At 40.4% G+C, this 24847-nt stretch overlaps 1 pseudogene; it reads left to right on the top strand.

Annotated features, from left to right (window-relative positions):
• Positions 1–3252: 3252 nt before the first annotated feature.
• The window catches only part of LOC111718752, a 61028-nt pseudogene continuing 39433 nt past the window's right edge, over positions 3253–24847 (top strand).

Raw genomic sequence — 24847 nt, 5'->3', positions numbered from 1 at the left:
GAATATCTTTATTCCCTAGTGTGCTGCTAAGAGGGTTTATCAGAGACCAGAAAGGGAAAAGTGCTGATATTCTGTGTCCAAGAAACATCATCCTTCAACAGGCTGGTTTACCTGTAAAATGTCTTTGCATTGTGTAATAGGAACCTGAGCTCTTCCTCTGTTGTTCCTGCAGCTGCCTCTTACTAATTGTAGGTAATTCTTACTATTTTTAAATTAAGGTCCAAGGTCAAACCAGTATAGAAGTATCTCAAACACAGAACTAATCTCAGAGGTTATTTCACTACATCTCTAACTAGACATTAATTTTATCTTCCAATGCCCTGAAATTTGCTCAAGCAGTTTTGACTTATAGCATATTCCTCTGTGGGATGGGTCTACTATTTGGGATATTATTCTTTCTAAAAAGCATCAATTTGAACCGAAAGTACCTGGTTGACCCTAATATAGGAAGCTGGTCCACAATCTTCCTTCCCTATTGCCCTCAAATATCAACAGAGGCAATAGGAAAGGAATGGAAGGGAATAAGCATTTATTTTCACCTATTATGTGTCAGATATGGTATGCTTTTTTTTTTTTTTTTTACAATACAGTAATAAAAATATTGTTTAAGAACAACATTCAGCAAATAAATCATTTTGACTTCAATTATCCAAATTAATGATAAAGGATAAAGGAAAAAAGATGCTATTTGCATCTATGAATGGTAGCCATCTCTAGAGTATATGAAGGCAGAGAAAAGGGAAAAAAAAAACTATTTGATAAATTTATTGTCTAATTGAAAAAAATACCAAATTATGCATTATAGATTTACATTTTCATGTGCAATCATCTTTTTTAATTGTACTATATTATAGAAATACTTTCGTTCCATAATTTTAAAAGAAAACTAAATATTATGTCACCTTATCTTCAAAACAACCTTCTTTCTCCCCACTTAAGAATTAAGGAAACTGAGGCAAACAGAGTTTAAGAACTTGGCAAGGGGAACAGAGCTAGGAACTTCCTGAAGCTTGGTTTAAGCTCAGGAACTTCTGACTCTATGCCCAGGTCTCTTTATTGTACCACCAGCTCCCCTTAACTTCTAGATAATGGAAACCTTGGAATGAATAATCTTCTATGAAGAAGATGCCTCAAAACCAAGGTCCCCTGTGGTCAAGCTTGAGGCTGCTCTGGCCCAATATTACTCGTTTGTCCAGGTGTTGGATTAGGACTCTCTTCCAGAATGAAGCCTGACAGCATAAAAGGCAGGATATGGAGAAAGGGATTTGGCTTTGTCTCACATGGCAACAAAAAGATTGTGTGATGATCAATTCTAATGGCTCTTATCAGTAATGAGATTCAGGCAAATTCCAGTAGGCTTGTGCTGGAGAGAGCCATCTGTGGGGACTGAAACTGGATCATAATATAGTATTTTACCTTCTTTGTTGTTATTTGATTGCTTTTTTTTTTCCTTTTTGATCTTATTTTTCTTGTACAGCATAATAAATGTAGAAATATGCATAGAAGAATTGCATACGTTCAACATATATTGAATTACTTTCTCCCAGAGGAGGAAGTGGAGGAAGAAAGGAAGAAAAATTTGAAACACAAGGTTTTGCTAGGGGTAAATGTTGAAAACAATTTTTGTATCTATTTTGAAATTTTTGAAAATAAATAAAATTTGAAAATAAGTTTCAAAAAAATAAATGAAAATATTTTGAAATATATTTTAAAAAATAATTATACACCAGAATAATATGGCATATTTTATTTTGGGTTAAATAAGCACTAATGATTGAGCAAAAAAGTTTAATATGTGTGAACATAATAGAGTAAATATCAAAATGGTGTAGCTCTGGATCCTCTCATCTTTCCCTAAAGAGAACTAAATTACAAGCTTCTCTCCCTCTTCATCCCTAACTGATTACCCTGACAAGGGGTTCCAGGTCCAAGAGAAGATATGATCTCTTATTTTGGGACTACCATGGATGCTGGACCAAGAAGGCCTGAGGAGCTGCCCTCCAGGTGAGGGAGGGGAAAGCAGGTGTAAGAGAGTTGTGGTTACAAGAGGCTTCTCGGAGTTACCAAGAAGTAAGTGCTAGACTTGGGGAAGAACTACTTGAAAATTCTTTTTTAAAATATTTCTTAGCAGGGGTGTCCTGGGCTGGTCAATGAATCTGTTTCCCTGTCTGTAAAATAAAGAGGCTGCACTTTATGGCCTGGTAAGTCCCTTCCAGTGATCATGTAGGATCCTATAAGAAGTCACAGTTTGGGATTTGGGGGCATGAAATTCTCCTGAAAGGATCTAAAGGGATAAGGTGATCCAAGATGAGCTTATTTCTTCAAGTCGGCAAACACTGAAGGGCCTGCTACATGTCAGACTCTGGGCTAAGCACCAGGAGCAAAAGGAGGTTTGAGGGACTTCCCCTGGTGTCACTGAGGTCACAGACTGGTGGGGCGGACAACACATCAACAATGAGATAGAAACCCACTGTGCACTGGATAAACTGGAACTAAATGGAGTGATTTACTAACTCACTAGTTAGGGAGGATGATAAGGGTTTAAGGAGAGTAGAATTTTGGGAGAGAATAGTCAAAATCCAATAAAATTATGGCTAGAGGAGGGAATACTACTTATAGAGGGGGACAGAGGAATTCTGATCCAACGACATTTAATTCTTCTTCCTTGTTCTTATTCCTCATCATACCCTTTAATGCTGAATTTAAGGATAGTTTGCCTTAAGATCTAGTCTGCTTGTAGAGGGTCAAAGATCACAATTACTGAGGAAAAATTAAATACAATGCAGTCTTGATTTATGGTTACAAATGCTGTATAGCCCCAGATTTTCCCAAGAGCCTTTTGCTTCCAAAGGTTCAGAGCGGGTTTCCTTACTTTGCCTTAGTCTGCTGAGGCAATTGGGGGGGGGGGGGGGGGGGGGGGGAAAGATGTCTTTCTGCTAAGAAGGAGGAGGGAATGAGTATAGGAAGGGAAGAAGTGACGGAGGCCGCGGGGAGGAGGAACTCTCAGAGATGAGCAGCCTTGGGGGGGAGGGGGTTGCCCAGGTGCGATTTGAGCACTGAGGAGGACTTGGGAGTCTGGCAGGAGTTTAGGGCTGAAGATCTTTGCGTGTTGGGGGCAGAACTAAGGTAGGAGAAGCCCTGGGAGTCCTAAAGTCCAGACTCTCCGTGTGATTGGGCTCAATCTTCCTGGGGGAGGGACGGAGCGGGGTTCTTGGGACCAGGAAGACCCTCCCAGACTGGGCTGACCAGAAGCAGGAAGTGTGCATTTAGATCCCTTTCCATTCCCTGCGACAAAAACTGCTCTACCTTCCTTGGGAGTTCCGGTGTCTCCACGCTTTCCCCGGGAGCTCAGATCTCTCCCCTTTTTCCCCGGAAGTCAGATCTCTCCCCATTTTCCTCGGGACCTCCGATCTCTCCCCTTTTTCCCCGAGAGTCAGATCTCTCCCCGTTTTCCTCGGGAGCTCCGATCTCTCCCCGTTTTCCTCGGGAGCTCCGATCTCTCCCCGTTTCCCCGGGAACTCAGATCTCTCCCCTTTTTTTTCGGAAGCTCAGATCTCTCCCCCTTTTTCCCTGGGATCACGCGACACTCAGGCAGCCAGGCCTGTGCTTGCAGCCCCCAGGTAGGTCTGAGCCTTCGTCCCCCATATTTCCTGGCTTCCTTGGCTGCCCTTCCCTTTGGGTCTCCTCTTCTGAACTCGTGGTACATGACCTGCAGCTCTACCAGGAGCACACCTTTCTACCAGGGCTGTCTGTTGCATGAGCTCCCCCACCCCTAAACCTTTTCCAGGCTCCCAATCACTTCCCACACTTGGCCATATTTCCCATTGGCTCACACTTTCCCACTTTCCCAGACTTCAGACTTTGTCCTCAGAAATCCAGGAGTCCCAATTTCAGCCTAAGCACTCCCCAAAGTTCCCAGCAGTCCTCCCCAGCTCCCAGGTAGACCTCCGGACAGAGTCTTTGTGCTTTCCCAGGCTCAGCAGTCCATCAGGAGCACTCCTCTCGTTCCAGTGGCGCTGACCTCCCTGCCATGGACTATACTGGCCTATCTTGCCTTCCAGACCCTGCCCCCCAAACCTCCTGCTTCCTTGGCTCCTTTTCTCTTAGAGCCCTCAGAGTTGAATCCCATTCTGGATTTAGTCTCCCAGGCTCTGGCTTCCCTTGATCATTCCCTAAGGGCTCCTATTCCAGAACCCTTCTTATCTCCACCTTCCCACTTTCCCTCCCTCCTACACTGTCAGCTGTCAGAATATTGGCTAGAATGATAATGTGTGTGTTAGTTCTGTTGAAGGGAGGCAGAGGACCAGGTGGCAAGGAGAGATCTGACTCAGGAGCCATGGATGCTGACTGATCTCCTCCCATCTGGACTCCCAAAGGCCCTTGTACCTCTGGGCTCTCTATAGGAGGATGGGGAGAGGAGGAAGGAAAAGAGAAGTAAAAGATGGAGGGGAGCAGCCTTCCTCTTCAGAATACCTTCCTTTCCAATCCTGACCCTCCTGCATTTTTTTTTATTCCCTTCCCCTTAGGCAATTGGGGTTAAGTGACTTGCCCAGGGTCACACAGCCAGAGTTAAGGTGTTAGGTGTCTGATTTGAATTCTGGTCCTCCTAAATTCAGGGCTGGTGCTCTATCCACTGCAACACCAGCTGCCCCCTCCTGCACTATTGTGTAGGGTGCAGTCTCTCCCCTGAGGACAAGACCAGGGCCTTTCTAACTCCACCTCACACTCCATGAATCCCTTTAGGCTTTTCTCCTACTTAGAGAAGAGGGGAAAGTCTTCTCCCTCTCCAGCTTCTTATGACCAAGAACTGGCCCAAGCAGGGATTGGGTTAAGGACAGACACCAAAAGTGGGGTGAAATTAGAACAGTTTTACTGTCAGAGCCCCAAAGACCAGTCTCCCAGGCTATGAACACGAAGGCAATCAGCCTGAGACCAGGATAAGGGAAAGCTGGACTTTTCTATGCAGAGGTAAAGAAGGGAAGGACTCTCCTGGAGCTCCTGGCCTTTCTCTTGGTTTTCAGGGAGCCTTATAATTAAAGCCCCCAAGGTTAGATGAGCTTTGGCTGCTGTCACTTCTGTGGGTCCTTCAAGGGTGGGAGCAATAGGACCCTGAGATAAAGACTAGGGGCCAGAGAGAGGAACTTAACAAAATGGAATCACTTTGGATGCTTCACTACCTCCACAGGGAGCCAGGAGCCAGAGGGAATGAGCCCTGAGAGACTCGGACCGCCTCCTCAGGTGAGTCCATCCACAGACCTGACCAACATTAGCAGTCACAACCCTTTTTATAGACAGGGAGGATGGGTTATGGAGCTGGCAGGGCCTGATGAATGGGTCATTTCCTTACAAAAATAGGGGGAAACACAGTAGTAACAATCCTGTCCTGTCCAACTGATTCCTTGGGCCCCTGGCATCTTGGGGCACCGAGACACACACACACACACACACACACACCCTGTTGGGGGGGTTATTACATTACAAAGGACTGAGGAGGTTCTCCACTTACTTCATCAGGAATCTCCATTCCCCAGGGATCAGATCTGCTCTCTTTGGGCCTGCCTAGCCCCCCTCCCCACCTCCCCACCCAAAGACTTCTTCCTCCAAAGACTTGGTCTCCTGTGACTATGCTTCCCTGAAGCACAATTTCCCATGGTTACATCTAAATAATACATCTCCAGGGGTCAGCAACACGTCCTCAAGATGCTTTAGGAACTGATTGATTAGTGTTCCTATGTATGTATATGTATATGTATATGTTTATGTATAATGTATATGTATATTCACTCACATTCACAAACACTCACACATTGACACATACACAAACACACTTGCACCCACCCAATTTCCACTCTCTCAATTTTTCACCAGCTCCCCCTCCACCGAGAACACAAATAAAACCAAACCCATTCACACAAGGTACAGTCCGTCTGAACAATAAAAAAATCCACTTGCTGACATCCTAAAACCTATTTCTCCCTTTGGCCTAGGGTCTGCCCTCTTTAAGAGGCAGAAGCAGGATCATGATTTCTCATTGTTCCTCAGCAACCTGATTGGTCTTTGTGCTAAACCAAGGCTGCTGCCGCGCCCTTACATTTATGGCCCTTACTTATCCATGCCTTCCCCATCCATCACACACATATACACATGTGACACCCCTGCAGACACATGTCTATGTACACAGGAACTCTGATCAGTGCCTCAGGTTCCTTTACCCCTTCAAACAGAACAAGACACATTCAGATACATTCTTTGACTTTGTTTTGCTCAAGATTGGTCCCTCCCTTCATCTCTCCTCCCCATAACTCCCTCCCCCTTTTTCTTCTCCCCCCAGTGAAAACTGGGACTACATTGCACTTCTCCATTCATCTCCTTATGTCATTTATTCTTCCTTCCTTTGACTAGATGACAGAGGTTCAGATGTTCCCACTCCTTTGTTTGTGGAGATGTCTACCTGCAGTTAGAGCACCCCCAAGCCTGCTAAGTTACAGAGGTCCAAAGGGGACTCCACTGGGTTAGAGCAGCCCCAAGGGGGTGATATAAGTGGCCCCCCAACAGGGACTTCCTCTTTATCACTACCTGCTTCACTTCCTGACTCCTCCTGAGTTTGTATCAGCCATATTGGCACTTGCCACCACATTAGCATTTCCTCTTTCCACTGCAGAGCTTTTTGGCATGGGAGCCTATTCAGTTCTCTTTGCTTCCTTCACTGCTTTCTGAATCATTTGTGCTAAACTTGTCTGGGAATCTCCAAAGCCTCCATAAGGAGGCACAGAGGTGGCAGACAGGCGACATATTGCCTCAGGGTGGGTGAGGGATGAGGGAGAAGGCCTTGCCTTGGAGAAGGAGGTGACCTTCCCCTGTTCACTTTCTCCTCTCTTGTCTCTGTTTATTTCTCTTTACTCAACTTATCCCTGCCTCCTCCTGTACCTTCATATCCACTTCCTGCTTCTTTCTCACTACCTCTTCCCCTGACATCACATCCAGCTATTGACAGTATTCCTCTTAGCTTTTTCTTCTCAGTTTCTTTACCATAAAACTATTCTATGTACTGATTATCCTTTTATTACTTCTGCTTTTCTTGCGATCTCACTTTTGCTATTTGCTATTTCATTGACTGGATTTTATGTCTCTTTCATCAGATTGGATAAGGTTTTTCTTTTTATTTGTCATTTTTTTAATTTCCAATTTTTCCATTTCCCTTCTAATTAGTACATCTTGTCCGTGGTGTTCTCTTCTTTATAATATAATGGTTCTCTCTGGGAGCAGGTTTCTTGGGGAGGTTTTCTGGAGGCAGCCTTAGTTTCAGTTAAAAGCAATAATCACCTCAAATGCAGCCAGGGATTAAAGTACAGTCTTTGATTGTCTCTTCCAAAATCTTATCTCTATCACTTGAGGCTCAGCTAGTTTTCTGGAGGCCTTCTCTCTCCTTGGTTCCAAGGGCTCTTGCGCTCGCTAGTCCTTTGCCTCTGCTCCCTTCAGCCTGCAGCCAGTACAAAGGTGGAAGATGGAATGAATCTGTCTTGCCTTGGAGAGAGGGCTTCTGCTGAACTGACCCCAACTGGCTCACTGAAGCTCTATTTATGCTGGGTGTAAAAGGTTGACTCCTCCTCCAAGAGAGCGATTAAGGGAGGTGTGAATTCACAAAGTTACAAAGTTAACTTAGTGAATCTCCCATACTTGTGAACTCTAATGAGTACTTAAATACTTCTTGCTCAAATGAGCTCTCTAAAGATGTAAACACAAGCATTGTATCAATTCCATTGAGTTAACACTAGGATTATAACATTGTCTTTTGTGTTTATTTTGGATTTGTTCATTTATTTTACTACATTGATTTTTTAAATAATGCATATTCAATTAATCTTCACTTTTTCTATATTCTTAATGTGTGCTGATAAGTCTATGTTTCCCCTGAGGAAAGCTTAAGCTGAACCCCAGAAATTTTGGAATATTGTTTAACTAATCATTTTCATTTTCTTTTACAAAGTTATCATTCCTAAGTTCTGTTCTCTGTCTCAGCCATAATGTAATCTGTCACAGATAAATCTCCTTTTAGGTTTGTATTTTTTGTTGATGATCTCTGAACCAATTTTCATTTTTATTTCATTAGGGAATGAAAGAGTATATTGATCATTTCTACCTTTTTACATGTGTGTGCAGGATCTCTATCTCAATGGTTAATTTTTCTAAAAGTACCATGTGTTGAAAAGAAATATGCATCTTCCTGTGTTGTCCCATTCAGAAGATGTCATAAGTCTTTTACCTCAAACTTCTCTAGGTATTTGTTCATCTCTTCTACTTTATTTCATTCTGCTTGTCTTCATCTCCCTTTTCCCTTTAGTTCTCTTACAGATTCCCCTCCCTCTCTTGCTCTTCAACTAGTCCTGTTCATTGGTTTTCTAATTGCATCCATTTTTGTTCCCCTTTCTAACAGGGATATCTCTCCCTCTCCTTGCTGTCTATCTTCCCTTCCTGTTTTGCCTAGATTCTCATTCTCTGTCACATAGCTCTCTGCTCACCTTGTCGTTCTTTTTTCCTTGACACTTCATATAATCAAAGCCTCCAAGATCCTCATTCTGAGGCTGTGCTATAAGAGCTTACTGCCACTGGATGTTGGCCAACTGCACAGATGCCTTCCTTTCATAACACTGTATCAGGGCAGTGTTGGAGAGAATCCTGCTTCTAGCAGGGAACATTCCCTCCAGATAATTCATCCTGCCTTGCTGTCCTTTAATATTTTCTCCACAATCTCCTACAAATGCCATCCCTATGTCCATGCTATCCTTCTCCTCCAAGTGCTAGTTTCCCCCAGGAGTGACAACTCCCACAACGTAAGACTAGTAGATTTTTTGGACACTTTAGGTCCCCTATCTACTATAAGAATTTTCATCTGTGGAACCCACCTCCTAAATCAGGCCTCCTGCCTTTCTCCACCTTGTCCAACTTCCCACCCTCCTCCCCAACTCCCCATGTGGTCTTCTTGGCAATCTCAAAAACTATAAAAAAAAGCAATAAATTCCTCAGATATACAGAAGTGAAGTAATAGATTAAAAGAAATAAATTATAAAATGTGGCTTATACATAGTCCATGATGAAGTCAGGGTAGCAATTCCTTGTTTGAAATAAACATGTGTAAAATTCACAATGGCCATTCTCTTTGACAAAAGCTGGTTTATTTAGGAGAAAAGATTATAGATAAAAATGAATGTGTAAAATAGGTACAAGGAGTGGGAAATATGAAATGCAAGTGGAAAAGCAAAAGATTACCAAGGAAAAGACTTTGGAGAAATTCATTAAAGGGATATGCCACATGGCCCTAGGATGCCATTCCATTATGTGCTCCATAATAAGTCATTTCTCAACTTTATTTCAACTGATCCCAAATTCTATCAGTCTCTTAATGACCACAGTCTCAAGAGCTGACCCTGTCTCTGAGAAAGCTTATTACCTTTGCACAAATCCCTGCTCTGAGTTTCAGTTTCCTCCTATAAATTGAAGGGGGTTGGATTCTACTTCTGACGGTCTTTCAGCTCCACATCTTATGACTTTTGATGGTTTAGGAGATGGTGACGTTCAAGGATGTGGCTGTAGACTTCACTAAGGAGGAGTGGGGTCTCTTGGATCCCTCTCAGAAGGAGTTGTACAAGGAGGTCATGGTGGAGAATGTCAGGAACCTGCTCTCCCTGGGTAAGGGCACTTCCCCTGAAAATTGCAAGTCTGCAATCAAAGGGAAAATCTCCATTTTCCAGGGTGTAAGATTTGGGGATAGGGGAAAGAGAAGGGAAAATGCTGGTCTTTGCCTTGCATGATAGGACCTGGGGATATCCTTTGTTGTTCCTGAAGCTCTCTCTCACCCATTCTCAGTTCAAAGATTAAATCAGTGGAAGCATTTCAACTATGGAACTAATCTTAGGGGTTAGCCTCTACCTCGACACCAATTTTGTCTGCCAAAATTCTGAAAATATCTCATGCAGTTTTTCCTTTCAACTCATTCCTTTTGGGGATGAATCTAGTATTTGGAATATTCTTTTTTATAAGCATCAATTTGTAACTCAAAGCAGCTAGTTGGCCCCAGAGTATAGCAAGTTTCTCTTTAATTTGCCTTAGTATTGCTTTCAAATTCCAGCAAAAATGATGAGAAACAGTCAGCTAGATGGACATTTCCAAGTGATGGGAAAGGAATGAAAGGGGAAAAGCATTTATGTTTACCAACTATTTGCCCAGTGCTGTGCCATATGCTTTCGTTACAATACAGTAACATTCATCAAGAACAACTTCCAGCAAATAAGTTATTTTTCTTTTTCTAAGTACCTAAATTAATGATAAAGGACAAATCAAGAAACATGCCATTTTCATCTAGAGAAAAAAACTAATAAATAGAAATAAGGTTTTAGTGTTCTGGTTGGTTTTCAAGTCTTGGAGCAGCCTTCGTTTCAGTGGAGTAATCACCACAAGAATAGGCAGGTGTTAAAGTCCAAAATCCAAATTCTTTATTGTCTCTTTGTCTGGGACCTGGGCTAGCTTGGTCTCAATGCAGGAAATGCAGGAGAACAGGCCAGGCAACACGGTAGTGTGAGATGGAGTGAATTTCTCTGAGTCTGAGGACTTGTGCTCCAACCTCCAGCCACCACAAAGGTGGACAATGGAATGAATCTGTCTCTGAATCCCCATTGGTTTCTTATATGCTCTATTATAATTATATCATCGTAGGTGTGAATCTTGTAGAACTATATTAAGTATTAAGTACATGTACTGAATTAGAGAACTGTTAAGCACCATGCTTAACAATCATTGTCTTATTGATTCCACTGAGTTAACACTTTGTAAGACTGCTTGTTTCAAGTACATAGTTCTATCCCATAACATATGATTATCATAATTTTACATAAGTATATGTGTATATATATGCATATATACATATTTACATGTCTGTGTATTATTTAAGTATGTATAAAAGTGTCTATGTAATGGTAGCCCATCTCTAGGTTGGGACAAGCAAAGTGAAGGGAAAAAATTTGTGGGATAATTTTCTTGTCTATTTGAAAGTAATACAAAGTTGTACATTGTGGATTTACAGTTTTATGTGCACTCATCTTTTTTTTAATGTACTCTAATATGGAAATGTTTGTAAATTAAAAGTAAAACAAAATATTGTGTCACTTTATCCTCATCTTAACCTGCCAAGTTACGGTGATATTTGTCCCCATTTAAGAGTTGAGGAAACTGAGGAAAACAGAGTTTAATTGACTTGCCCAGAGATGCATAGTTAGTAATTGTCCAAAGCTCACTTCAAACTCAGGTATACTTGACTCTATGTCCAGGACTCTCCACTGAACTACCGGCTCTCTTTAAGTTATGGAAAATGAAAACTATGGAATGAGTCTATCCTTCTGTAAAAAAGGCATACTAAGTTCAAGGTCACTCTTGATCAGGCCTGAGATTGCTCCCACCTACTAACTCTTTTTACTCAGGTTTAGGATCAGAAGTTTCTACCAGAAGGGAGCCTTACAGGACAGGAGGTGGGAGGAAAGACCTTTGGCTCTCTATCAGAGGAAGCTGTAGAAATAGTGGGCACATCCTGTTTTAGGTGACTTGCTTTACAAACCCCAGCGGGTAAGTATTGACAGATATGTATAAACATCAGGGGCTGAATTTCAGCATGGAGCAACTCTGGATTCTCTTCATTTCCCTACAAAGAACTAAGTGACCAACATCTCTCCATCTTCTTTCTAACTGATTTCCATGCCCAGGGTTTCCAGTTCTCAGAGAAGAGGTGACCTCTTATTTTGAGCAAAGGGAAGCACAGTGGATGCTGGATCAAGAAGGCCTGAGGAAACGGTCTCCAGGTGAGGTGAAAGCAGATGTATGAGAGCTGTGGTTACAAAACACTTCTGGGAGTTATACTAAAGTGAATGCTCAGTTTGGGGGAGAAAGACCAGACTTGGAATTTTGTAAAGGATGTTTCTTGGCAGCAATTGCCAGGGCTCCTCAGTGAACCTTGATTTCCATCTAGTCAGTAAACAATTAAGGACCTATTACATGGCAGCCTTGGGCTAAACACCAGGAACACAAAGAGATGTGAGGAACATCGCCTGCTCTCCTGAGGTCAATGAAAGTATGGTGGGGCAACACATATCAACGACTGTGAGTGAGGACCCACTGTGCACCAGACAACCTGACCACCCTAGTGCCTCAGTACATCATTAATTGGTGAGGATCATAATGGTTTAAGAAAGAGGGCAGAACTGGGGAGGAAAGGGCCAAGGTGAAGTAAAATAGCTAGCATTTATACAGCACTATGTGTCATTCTGCATTATCTTATTTTATCCTAATGAGAATCCAAGAACTTAGCTTAGGCCCATTTGACAGATTAAAAAAAAAAAAACTGAATCTAACAGAGGTCCTATAACTTTACTAGCAAATTTCTGAGGTGGGATTAAAACCCTGGGTTTCATGAATCAAGGCTCTATTCATTTTCTATCCACTGTAACTGTATTCTGATTTTGAAACAGATAGGATGAACATGGTCATGAGGTATAAAATAGAAGAAGAATTGCATAAGCTTCTGTTGAGACATGGAAATTTATTTTTTAATCTCTAGCCAATCAAAATCAATTGCTAATTATTGTTTAAAATATTCACATTTTTATTGACTCTTGACAAATATTGCACTAAATGACAAATGTACTCAAGGGTCAATTTCAAATATTGCTTTATGTTGCTTTTCTATAATATTTACATACTCACAACCTCTGAAAGGATAGTAACTGAATCCCTACTAAATGACCAGAAACTGCCAGATAGAAGAAGAGGAACATAATCAGAGGAAACGTTCAAATTAGAAAATAAGCTTACACATGTCAATGAGTGGCATGTTAAGGTCTGATTTTCTGCAAAGGTTGTGGCCTTCCATGGTGATTTCATGACAGCCTCTCCTGTCCCTGCCTCCTACCATGGTTTTCAAGTAGCCTGTCAGCACTGCTGCAGGAATGCAGACCCAAGTCACATCTTGCTCAGGCAGTTAGAGATGGGGTTGCTAGGTAACCCAAGAAGGAGAGAACTACACTGGTCCGGGGAGAAACAGGCCCAAGGGTCTTTGCACTCCTGTGGCCATTTGTATATGAATGTTCAACCTTCCTGAATGGTGGGAACATTATCATGTCAATTTGAGAAACCAAAAGTCTATATTGCGCATAGAAGCAGCCACAGTTTGATAGGCTCACTGCACAATCCTCACAGCAGTGTGTGGGTGATTATGAGAGCTTGAAATCACTGAAAGACAACTGATAAGGTAGAAATATGCACACCTGCATTGTCCCGGAGGACAGCTACCTGTATAACCAAATCAGACACTTATTTACCACTGAAGGTGCCGATAAGCTATTTTTGGGTCAGATCCCTTGAATCATTATCTCAATCCTCCAAGGGGTTTGTGAGCTTTTAAAAGGGAAAGCATTGCCATAGGTGAACTCCCTTCCATATCATAGGATGAGGAACTGAATTTTCTATATGAAACACATTTTCAGATGTGGATATTTTCATAAATTTTTTTAAAATTGTGTTATGCTATGAAGGGGACACATAATGATAAAGTTTTTTTTTTTCTCCTGAGGCAATTGGGGTTAAGTGACTTGCCCAGAATCACACAACCAGGAAGTGTTAAGTGTCTGATACCATATTTGAACTTGGGTCCTCCTGACTTCAGTACTCTATCCACTGCACCACCTAGCTACCCCATGATAATTGTTTAAAAAAGAAATAACTATTAGATACCTCAAAAAAAGTAATGTGTCAGTACAAAATCACTTTTGATATGTTATAATCAGGTGTAAGTTACAAATTGTTTTGTTACAAATAACAAGTGGGTTAGCCTTCTGAATATGACCTCACATAATGTAATAGAAAAAAATAAAATTGAAAGTGGTCATCATGGAAATTCGTTAAGGTTACAAGTAGGATGGATCATAAAATAACTTGAGTATTTAGTATATATGCACCACATGACATATTTATGGAAAAAGCATTGAACGTACAAATAATGAAAGGGAAAGGGAAAAATTGAGAGTAGAGATCATTTGTCACATACTGTACCCAGAGCACACCCATTCACAGGATGCTGCTGGGATTTAGGTCAAGTCACTCAGCCATTGTGACCTGAGTTGTGTACCTAATCAGAATGAAGGTACTTTCAGTGTTGTCATAGGTTTATTCTGGGGTTCCACTGTAAGTGTGCATGAAGCTCCTTCAAAAATAAATTATGTTTGGAATATAAAATAAGGAGATTTAAATTTATTGCTTCTGCTCATTTCGAATTTTTCTCTTTGCGTAGAAAAAAAGAAAATAATTGAGTTTCTCTTCTGTTTATGGAGGGAAGGGGATATAAATCAATAAACAAACATATATATATATATATATATATATATATATATATATATATACCCTATCTCATGTTTATATTTCTTTGTTTGTTATTTAATTTCTTTCTTTTTTGGAAGCAGAGATCAGAATTGGAATGAAGGAAACTCCTGCAGAGCTAAGCCATTCTGTGTTCGAAACTCACAAGCAAAGACTTATGGGTGATGGTCCCTGTGACTTGATTTGGAGAGAAATCTGCGCATCACAGGAGAGAATCCAAATTAGAGAGAGACACTATGAAGGTAACCAATGTGGAAAAGGTTTCATAAAAAAGGAAACTCTCATTGTACATCAGAGAATCCACACTGGAGGGAAGCCTTATGAATGTAGCCAATGTGGAAAGACTTTGGCAAGCAAGGAGAGTTTTATTACACATCATAAAATCCACACTGGAGAGAAACCTTATGAATGTAATCAATGTGGAAAGACTTTTACATGGAAGAATAGTTTTATTAAACATCAGAGAATCCACACTGGAGAGACACCTTATGCATGTAACCAGTGTGGAAAAACTTTTACACAAAAGGGAGCTCTTACAGTACATCAGAGAATCCACACTGGAGAGAAACCTTATGAATGTAACCAATGTGGAAAGACTTTTACATGGAAGAAGACTTTTACTACACATCTTAGAATCCACACTGGAGAGAAACCTTATGAATGTAACCAATGTGGAAAGACTTTTACATGGAAGGATAATTTAATTAAACATCATAGAATCCACACTGGAGAGAAACTTTATGAATGTAAACAATGTGGAAAGGCTTTTACCAAAAGGGAAACTCTTAATGTACATCAGAGAATCCACACTGGAGAGAAACCTTATGAATGTAACCAATGTGGAAAGACTTTTGCATGGAAGAAGACTTTTATTACACATCATAGAATCCACACTGGAGAGAAACCTTATGAATGTAACCAATGTGGAAAGACTTTTGCATGGAAGGATAATTTTATTAAACATCATAGGATTCACACTGGAGAGAAACTTTATGAATGTAAACAATGTGGAAAGGCTTTTACCAAAAGGGAAACTCTTATTGTACATCAGAGAATCCACACTGGAGAGAAACCTTATGAATGTAACCAGTGTGGGAAGACGTTTGCAAGCAAGGAGAGTTTTATTACACATCATAAAATCCACACTGGAGAGAAACCTTATGAATGTAACCAATGTGGAAAGACTTTTACACAAAAGGGAGCTCTTACTGTACATCAGAGAATCCACACTGGAGAGACACCTTATGAATGTAACCAGTGTGGAAAGACTTTTACACAAAGGGAGCTCTTACTGTACATCAGAGAGTCCACACTGGAGAGAAACCTTATGAATGTAACCAATGTGGAAAGACTTTTGCATGGAAAAATAGTTTTATTAAACATCAGAGAATCCACACTGGAGAGAAAGCTTACGAATGTAATCAATGTGGAAAGACTTTTACACAAAAGGGAGCTCTTACTGTACATCAGAGAATTCATACTGGAGAGAAACCTTATGAATGTAACCAATGTGGAAAGACTTTTGCATGGAAGAATAGTTTTATTCAACATCAGAAAATCCACACTGGAGAGAAGGCTTATGAATGTAACCAGTGTGGAAAGACTTTTACACAAAAGGGAGCTCTTACTGTACATCAGAGAATCCATACTGGAGAGAAACCTTATGAATGTAACCAATGTGGAAAGACTTTTACATGGAAGAATAGTTTTATTAAACATGAGAGAATCCACACTGGAGAGAAACTTTATTAATGTAAATAATGTGGAAAGGCTTTTAACAAAAGGGAAACTCTTACTGGACATCAGAGAATCCACACTGGAGAGAAACCTTAGGAGTGTAACCAGTGTGGGAAGACTTTCAAATATAAGACTAATCTTCTTCTACATGAGAGAATCCACATTGGAGAGAAACCATATGAATGTAACCAGTGTGAAAAGACTTTTACAAAAAGGATATCTCTCATCATACATCAGAAAATCCACACTGGAGAGAAACTGTATGAATGTAACTATGTAAAGGCTTTTACAAAAAGGAAAGTTCTTACTGAACGTCTGAGAATCCACACTGGAGAGAAGTCTCATGAGTGTAACCAGTGTGGAAAAGCTATTAGACAAAAGGGAACTCTTACTAAACAGCAAAGAATCCATACTGGAGAGAAACCTTATGAATACAACCAATATGGAAAGGGTTTTATATAAAAATCTGATTGTCAATTGCCAGATCTGTGAAGAAATGTAAAGGCATTAAAATAAGGAGGAAAATGAATTAGGGACAGAATCCTGGGAGAAAATGTGGTAGTGCTGATGCCTTTCATACTTGGTCAGCTCTAACTATAACACTATGGGGAGAGTCAGGAATGGAAAATAAAAGAGGATTAAATGGGGCTGATAACTTCTTAGGCATATTGGATTCTTCTTTGCCACCTGGTCACCTGCTTGAAAGACAGTGTGGCAAAATGGAAAGATCACTATATTTGGAGTTAGGCCATGGGTTGAAATTCTGGTTCTGCAACTCTGGGCTTGGGAAAGTAATTTAATTTGACTGGAATTCAGTGCATGTAGACTAGGGTTAGGCTCTGTCCCTACCCTAAATCCTTTAAGAAGCCAAAGAAGAGTTTTTAAAATTAACCCTATGCCTCAATGCCAATCATTCTCCTGGTTCTCAGCTTCAGATTAGGCGTAATGACTTCATTAAGCCTTCTGTGTATGATTTGCCAGTTTGAAAGAGGCAAGAAGATATCAGCAATTCTAAATCTAGATCTCTGTTGATTTAGGAAACTTGCACGTCCTTCCTAAATAAACAATACTGTGCAACTAATGAAATAGATTTTTTGCTATATTTGTTCAGGCAGAAGATATTTTATTAAGATGCTTTTAAGAATGAAAGATTTCAACTCTAAGGTTTCATTATAAATCCATCAAATTGACACTGATAATTCCAAAAGCTGGAAATATGGTGGAGGGGAGGGGTATCAAATTGGAGACATAACTGTGAATTGATGATCCAACTATTCTGAAAATTATTTTGTATCAGGATTTATTAAAAGGTGACCAAATGTTCATACTTTGTAATAAAAAGACCTTATAGAAAGGCATGAATTCTAAGGAAGTGAGGGAAAAAGGGATTCCATCTGCACTAAAATATTCATTGCAGTGGATTTTTTTTTGTTTAATTTGGTTTTTTCATTGTAAATAAAAAATTGATGATTTTTAGTTGGAGAATGTCTAAACAAATTATGATAATGAACATATTGACATATTGTGCCACGAGAAAAACTGGATAGGAAGAATTCAAAGAACTATGGGGATTTGTAAATGAATGGAGATACATTGAATTGAGAAAAAGCAAGAAAAACTAGTATATCATATACTCAGATATCCTGATCAGTAATTTCTTCAATTTGAAATTCTTCTAACAATGTATATCCATGAATGTCTGTCTGTCCATTCTGTGTGACGCTTGCCTATGTTTCACATGAGTTCATCACAGAGCATCTATCCTATATGATGGAGTCCTTCCTTCCTTTCTCCTACCATCTCAAGGGCACTTGTGGAGTGTTATGGCTATCCACTCATCAGCCCTCTTCCTTACCATGTGACCACCTCCTCTTCTCTTCTTGGGCCATAATTCTTTAATGTGAAGAATGAGCAATGCCAATTATCCCAACAGAGGACACCAAGAAAGTTCACAAAGTACATTGGTCAGCAAACATCTGACTCCCTTAACAAATGGAGAGACGCAGCGGCCAGAGATGCTACCAACTGGATTATAAATGAACTTGTGAAATCTTTTAACTTTGTAATCTATCCGTGCTAACAGTGGAAAAACACAACTTTGGGACCCTACAATCTATCAGATGTTGATAGGTTGATACATTAGGCAGAAATACGGAACCATCAAGACAAGTTGTATTGACCTATATCTTGCCACTGGGCTCAGATGGTCCTGAAGATGGAGTAAAGCTGATGACTTTGCCCAGTTTTATCTCACTTACATCCAAGTCACTTGCCAGTCAAGACATCACTTGCTGATGGCATCAATCCTCTTTGAGAACAAAAGAACAAAAAGAATCTTCCGGTGAAAAAGCTCATTAGTTCAAAAGTTCAGCATTCCTCTCAGGTAAAAGCAAAAGTTCAGCTTTTTCCATCAGTCACTTTTAACTACACCAAAACTCTGGCTTAACTTGAAAAGTGCATTATTTTTTTACAAAACACTCAAATTCCAAAGAAATTGTTCTCTCAGTACCATTTGTAAATCATTTCATGTCCAGGAAATTTATTATTTTTTATATGTTTCACTATTGTGATTTGTTGTTATCTGTACTAGCCAAAATGGTGCCATTCTTGTACAATTGGAGGAAATTTGCTATCAGTTATTTCTGCAAGATACAGGTGGAAAGTACCAATGTTTTTGAGATTAAAAAAAAGGTTATTACCAATACACATTACAGACTTTCAACCAATCAAATTGTCCTTGCCCCCATGATGCTGTTAATCCTTTATTTAGATTATTTTCCCCACCTACCAACTCCTGTTTTTTGTTCTATCTTTAAAATGGGGAACAGGGGAACCTTTCATCCTTCAGGTCTTTAGCCACATTAAGAATCCATTAGTCCTCTTTACTATTAAAGTTGTGCTTACTTCATAAACTCCTAATGCTCAGAGCTTTGTCCCCCAGTTGACTTGACTTGACATGTGACAGTTAGGACTGGTAGTCTTTAGACCACTCATACAATCTCTCCTGAAGGAAGGTTTTATATGCTTGGAAGCCCTTGCCATCAAATTAAACCCCATTGTCTTTTGCCTGATTTGTTGTTCAGTCACTTCAGTGGAAGCAAAGATACTAGAGTGTCTTGAAATTTTCTTTTACAACTCATTTTATAGAGGAAGAAACTCAGGCAAACAGGGTTTCAGTGAGGTTACTGGGATGACACACCTAATCTGAGACAGGATTTAAATACAGGGAGTTGAGTTTTCCTGATTTAGGGTAAGGGTTGGGCCTCTGAACACTATGGGCTCCTAGCAGCCCTTGGTCTCACCTTAAAGGAGGCTGTAAGCTTAGAGAGCATTTGTTTTTAAGTTATTCAGACTTGTCCCATTCTTGAGGGTCAGGAAAGTTATGTCATTCTGTCAACTTCAGGTGATCAACTTGAATCAAGTTGCTGAGACTAAAGGTGGCTCAAAGGTATAACTTACACACAAATTCTTCCAGACTCAGTTTTATAATTTTTGCCATCAATGGTCAATCTTATCAGATAACTATCATTCCTATATTAGGAATGAATTTTTAAACACCACCACCATCTTGGATACCGAGAGATATTTCTTAATCAGAATTGAATAATTTTCCTTTAGCAACATCTTCCCCAAGGCTAATAAGATTCTCTGACCTTTTCCAAAGAAAACAAACCTGTTAAATCCCAGGTCTTTCCACATAGGGAGAATTTTCAAGGCCTCCCCCCTCCACAAATCTTAAAGTATCATTTTAAAACAAAAAATGTTCAAGTACACACTTGAGTTGCTAAGTAGTGTAACCCTACTCTTGAGCAGCTGAATTCATCATTTGGCATGTAGATCCAAAGGGAGTTAATTTAGTAAAGGTATGATTGCATCACCCTCTAGAAGTTATTTTTTCATTAGCAACTTTTCCTACACAAGGGTTTCCCCCAAAATCCCAATACAAGCAAAATTAGAAAATAATAAATGATATAGATTTAACATCTCAAATGGTTATTGATAAATAACATCAATTCAGTCAAATGTATTTCCCAATTGTATTATATAGAAAATCACTTAATGCATCTATCAATTTGACACCCTGGACTAGCAGACTTTAGATCCAATTACACTGTTTTATTTCTTATTCTGACATTTCTGAATAGATCATTCTCATGAAATTTTAATCATATTTTGCATTTGAATCTGTCTTACTTACCTAAGGTCAAATTTCACAATTATCCTAATAGTTATATATGCATTTTTTATTAATAATTTTTTAAGATTTTTATTTAAAACATGCATGAGTAATTTTTCAACAATGACACCTGCAAAACTTTCTCTTCCAAATTTTTCCCTTCTTTCCCTCCATCCCCTCCCGTAGACATCAGATAGTCCATTACATGTTAAATATGTTTAAATAGATATTAAATCCAAGATATATATACATATTTATACAGTTATCTTGCTACACAAGAAAAATCAGATCTGGAAAGAAAAAAAAAAAAACCCTGAAAAGGAAAACAAAAAGTGTGAAAATTCTGTGTTGTGGTCCACACTATGTTCCCATGGTCTTCTGGGTAAATATGGCTCTCTTTGTCACTAACAACTGGAATTGGTTTGGATCATTTCATTGTTGAAGAGAGCCCTGTCTATCAAAATTGATCATCTCCATACCTTTGATCTTACTCCCTCATGCCTGGAATCTTCTCATCCCTTTTCTCTGCTTCTTCAAATCTCTTCTTCCTTCAAGGCTCAGCTGAAGTAACTTCTTTCATCAGAAGTCCTTCCTTATCTTTCCACATGCTGAAGGTCTCCCTTTCCCCATACTATTTATGTGTCTTACTTGGACATAACTGTTTGCATGTTGCCTCTCCCATTGCAAATTGAGCTTCTTGTATGTAGGGACTGATTTGGCCTCTGTACAACTGGCAATTAGTAGGCACATAATAAATGTTCACTGATTATTTGTTGACTTGCTCTGAATGCATTTTATGTACAATCATATAGGTATTTTGTTTCCCCTTTAGGATGTAAGCCCCTTGAGGGAAAGTACTTATTCTACATTTGCTGACTGCTTGTATCAGATCTGGATGTGAAATGTTTTGAAAAACACCAGAAAAGGGGCAGTGCATAGAGTACTAACCCTGGAATCAGGGGAACCTGAGGTCAAATCTGGCCTCACATACTTGACATTTAGTGCCTATGAGTCTCTAAGCAAGCCACTTAACCCCAACAGCCAAAGGAAAGAAGGAAAAAGCAAAAGGCCAGAGGAGCTTGGGTGCATCTAGAGAAGTTCAGCCAGGAGGGGAAGAGGAGTGAGAATGATGGCTTAGGAGGAATGCCTGCATTCATTGGGAAAGTTTAGCAGAGAAAGAAAAGATGACACTTGATAGGAGAGATAATAGCTGTCTCTGAGGATATGAAGGACTCCATTCACATAAAGAAAGATTCAGGAGTGTGTTTCTGTGTTTCACTGGGCAGAAGCAAGAGCAGCTGGTGGGTGTTTGGAGAGACAGGTTTCCAATAAGAGAAAGCTTCTCAGCACTTAGAGTTGATGCAAAATGGAATCAGCTCCACCCAGAGAGAACCTTAACACTAACTGCAGCATAGCATTTCCTCTCTTTCTATTATTGTTTACTTGCATTTTTGTTTTCCTTCTCATATTTTTTCTTTCTTTCTAGATCAGATGTTTTCTGTGCAGCAAGATAATTATAAATATGTATACATATACTGGATTTAACATATACTTTAACATATTTAACATATTGAACTACCTGCCTTCCAGGGGAGGGGGTGGGGAGAAGGAGGGAAAAATCTGAAACACAAGGCTATGCAAGGGTCAATGTTGTCAAATTACCCGTGCATGTGTTTTGTAAATAAATAAATAAAATGGGGGTCAAAGTTGAAAACTATGCATATATTTTTAAAATAAGCTTTAAAAATCAAGAACTCCATCTGTCAATTTGATACTCTGGACTGATTGCATACAGAATAAAATAGAGTAATTTTGATCTATTACCTTTCAATCTTACTGTTCCTCACCCTATAGCATTAATGTGTAATATTCTGTGTTAGTTTTCTTGGGGTCTCTGGGAGCAGCCTTTGTTTCAGTTCAGTAATCACCACATGAGTACAGCCAGGTGTTAAAGTCCAAATCCTTTATTGTCTCTTTCAATGTCTTATCTCCTTTCCTGGAGCCTGGCTAGCTTTCTTATAGTTCAGATCCTTTATTATCTCCTTTCTGGGGCTGGGCAGCTTTCTGGAGAGCCTTTCAGTCTGGCCTTGGTCTTAGTGGGAGAAGTGCAGGAGTCCAGGCCAGCCACCAGGAAGTTCAAAGGTAGAATTGAATTTCTTTACTTGGTTCTGAGAGCTTAAGCTCCTTCAGACAGTCCTTTGCCTTCTCTCTGAATCAATCCTGGCTAAAACTCCTAGCTTATATGCTCTACATTGAGTATAAACCAATCATTATATCACTAGGAAGCCATTATTTGTTGTAAAATTAAATCAATGCTAAACTAGATTTAACCATTGTCTCTTCAATTCCACTTAGTACCTTGTTTCAAGTTCTGGCCCATAACATTAATTCTAAATTTAAAGGGTATTTAAAACCCCTTAAGGGTTTTCCCTTAAGGTCTGGTCAATGGGAGAACTCAGTACAATGCAATCTGGATTTACAATGAAAAATGTTGTATAGATCCCATTTTTCCCCAAAACCATTTGCTTAAAGTTCCTCAGAGTATAGGATATTATTTTGGGTTAATCTGGTGTTGCAATTTTAGCAGAGCAGTCTTTCTGCTTTAAAAAAAAAAAAAAAAAAGGAGAGGATGAGTCTGGGAGGGAAGGAGCTGGTAGAGGCACTGGGGAGGAGGAACTATCAGAGATGACCAGCCTGGTGGGTGGTGACCCAGGTGGAATTTGAGCACTGTGGTGGAATTTGAAAGCGTGGAAGAGGAGTTTGGAAGAGGGGACCTTTGTATGTTTGAGAGGTTGGAGGTAGGAAGGATTTAGAAGGGAGAGGCAGTGAGATTCCTTAAGTCTTGGCACTGGTTGTGAATGGAGCAAAGAGCTGAAGCATCCAGAGTATACTTAGGGTAGAACTCTTGGGACTAGGAAAATTCTCCCAGACTGGGTTGGTGGGAAGCAGGAAATCTTTGAGTTGAGCTCCATCTGCATTAGCTATAGCTACAATCTCTCTCCTTTTTCTCCCCTTGGAACTGCAATCGCTTTGTCTTCTGGAAGCCAAAACTCTGCTTGTAGCTCCCAAGTAGGTCTGAGCAAAAATCCTCCATATTTCCTGGCCTCTGATGGCTGCCATGGCCATTGGATCTCATTCTCCTTTTCTCACCTCCTGATGAGTGTGCTCTGGATCTACCAGGAGCATTCCTTTCTATCAGGCCTTCCTGTTGGATGAGCTCCTCATCCCTAAACCTTTTCCAGAATTCCAATCATTTTCAAACTTCCCCAGATTTACCATTGCCTCACACTTTCCTAGAATCCAGACTTTGCCCAGAGAAATCCAGGAGTCCTGATTAGGGCCCAGATGCCTTAAGTCCCCATGCCCATCTGTTGGTTAGAGATTCTAGTGTCCTGCCTTCAAACTCAGTCCTCTTTAATGACCCAAGAGTTCCTGCCTTCCAACCCCTAGGACTCCACCTTGAACATCCTACTCTCCTTTATTTGAACCTATTGGGCTCTTGCCTCATCCAGTCCCAGGCATATGTGGCTCCCTATCTCCACTTTCCCTTTAAGGATCCTGATCCGTCTGGTTAGACTTCAAGACACAGTCTTCCTGCTTTCCCAAACTCAGCTCTCTATAACACTTCTGTCCCTTTCTTAGTCCTGACCTCTCTTCTATGACCTGTCTTACCTCCCAGACTCTAATCCTGCTCTCCAGGTCTTTTGCTTCCTTGCCACCTCTTCTTTCAGAGTCCTCAGGGTTGAATCCCAGACTGGATTTTAGGTCCCCTGGTTATTCTCAACTGGCTCCATTCAAGAACCCTTCCCATCCCTCACCTTCCCTGTTTTCCTTCTCCACTACATCAAGAAGTCAGTCTATTGCCTAGATTTATGTGTGTGTTAGTTGGGGAGAAGGGATACAGAGAGGGCAGAGGACCAAGTGGAGGGAAAGCTATGACTCAAGAACCACTGAGATACTGACTGGTCTCCTCCTACCTGGGATCCCAAACCCTTTGTATCTCTGAAATCTCCACGGGAAGATGTACTGGGCTGAAGCTTGAGTTGATGCACTGAGGTCCCAAGCACATGAGGCTAAATAGTAATTGGACCATACTATATTAATATATATGCTTGGAGAAAGAATGGCCCCTGCCCACTCTTTGTGCAAGTCCTGATGTGTTGTATAGGAAATGACAATTTTGGTGGGTGGAGGCAGAGGGGAGGAAGAGAGGCAGGGAGAGACTGCTGGCTGGCTTCCTGTTGCAGCTGCATACATTTCGTGATCCCCCCTTCACCTCCGATCCCCCTTCACCTCCGATCTCTCTTCACCTCCGATCCTTCTTCACCTCTACTGAGAAAAAAGATTGAAGATTTTCCCTTAACCTGAATTCCTGACTCTGGCTAATTTTAAAATACGCAGTCATCACAGGAAGATGGAGAGAGGGGAGTAGTTTTCCTGTTCAGACCATCCTCTTTTCCAATTCTGACCCTCCCTGCTGCCTGCTTCCCTCAGTAGGTCAGAGTCTTTCCCCTGAGA

This window comes from Sarcophilus harrisii, chromosome 2, assembly GCF_902635505.1.
Source record: "Sarcophilus harrisii chromosome 2, mSarHar1.11, whole genome shotgun sequence".
In the NCBI taxonomy this organism is placed as follows: Eukaryota; Metazoa; Chordata; class Mammalia; order Dasyuromorphia; family Dasyuridae; genus Sarcophilus; species Sarcophilus harrisii.
Note: the sequence above shows the minus strand (reverse complement) of the source record. Positions and strands in the feature narration are given on the sequence as shown.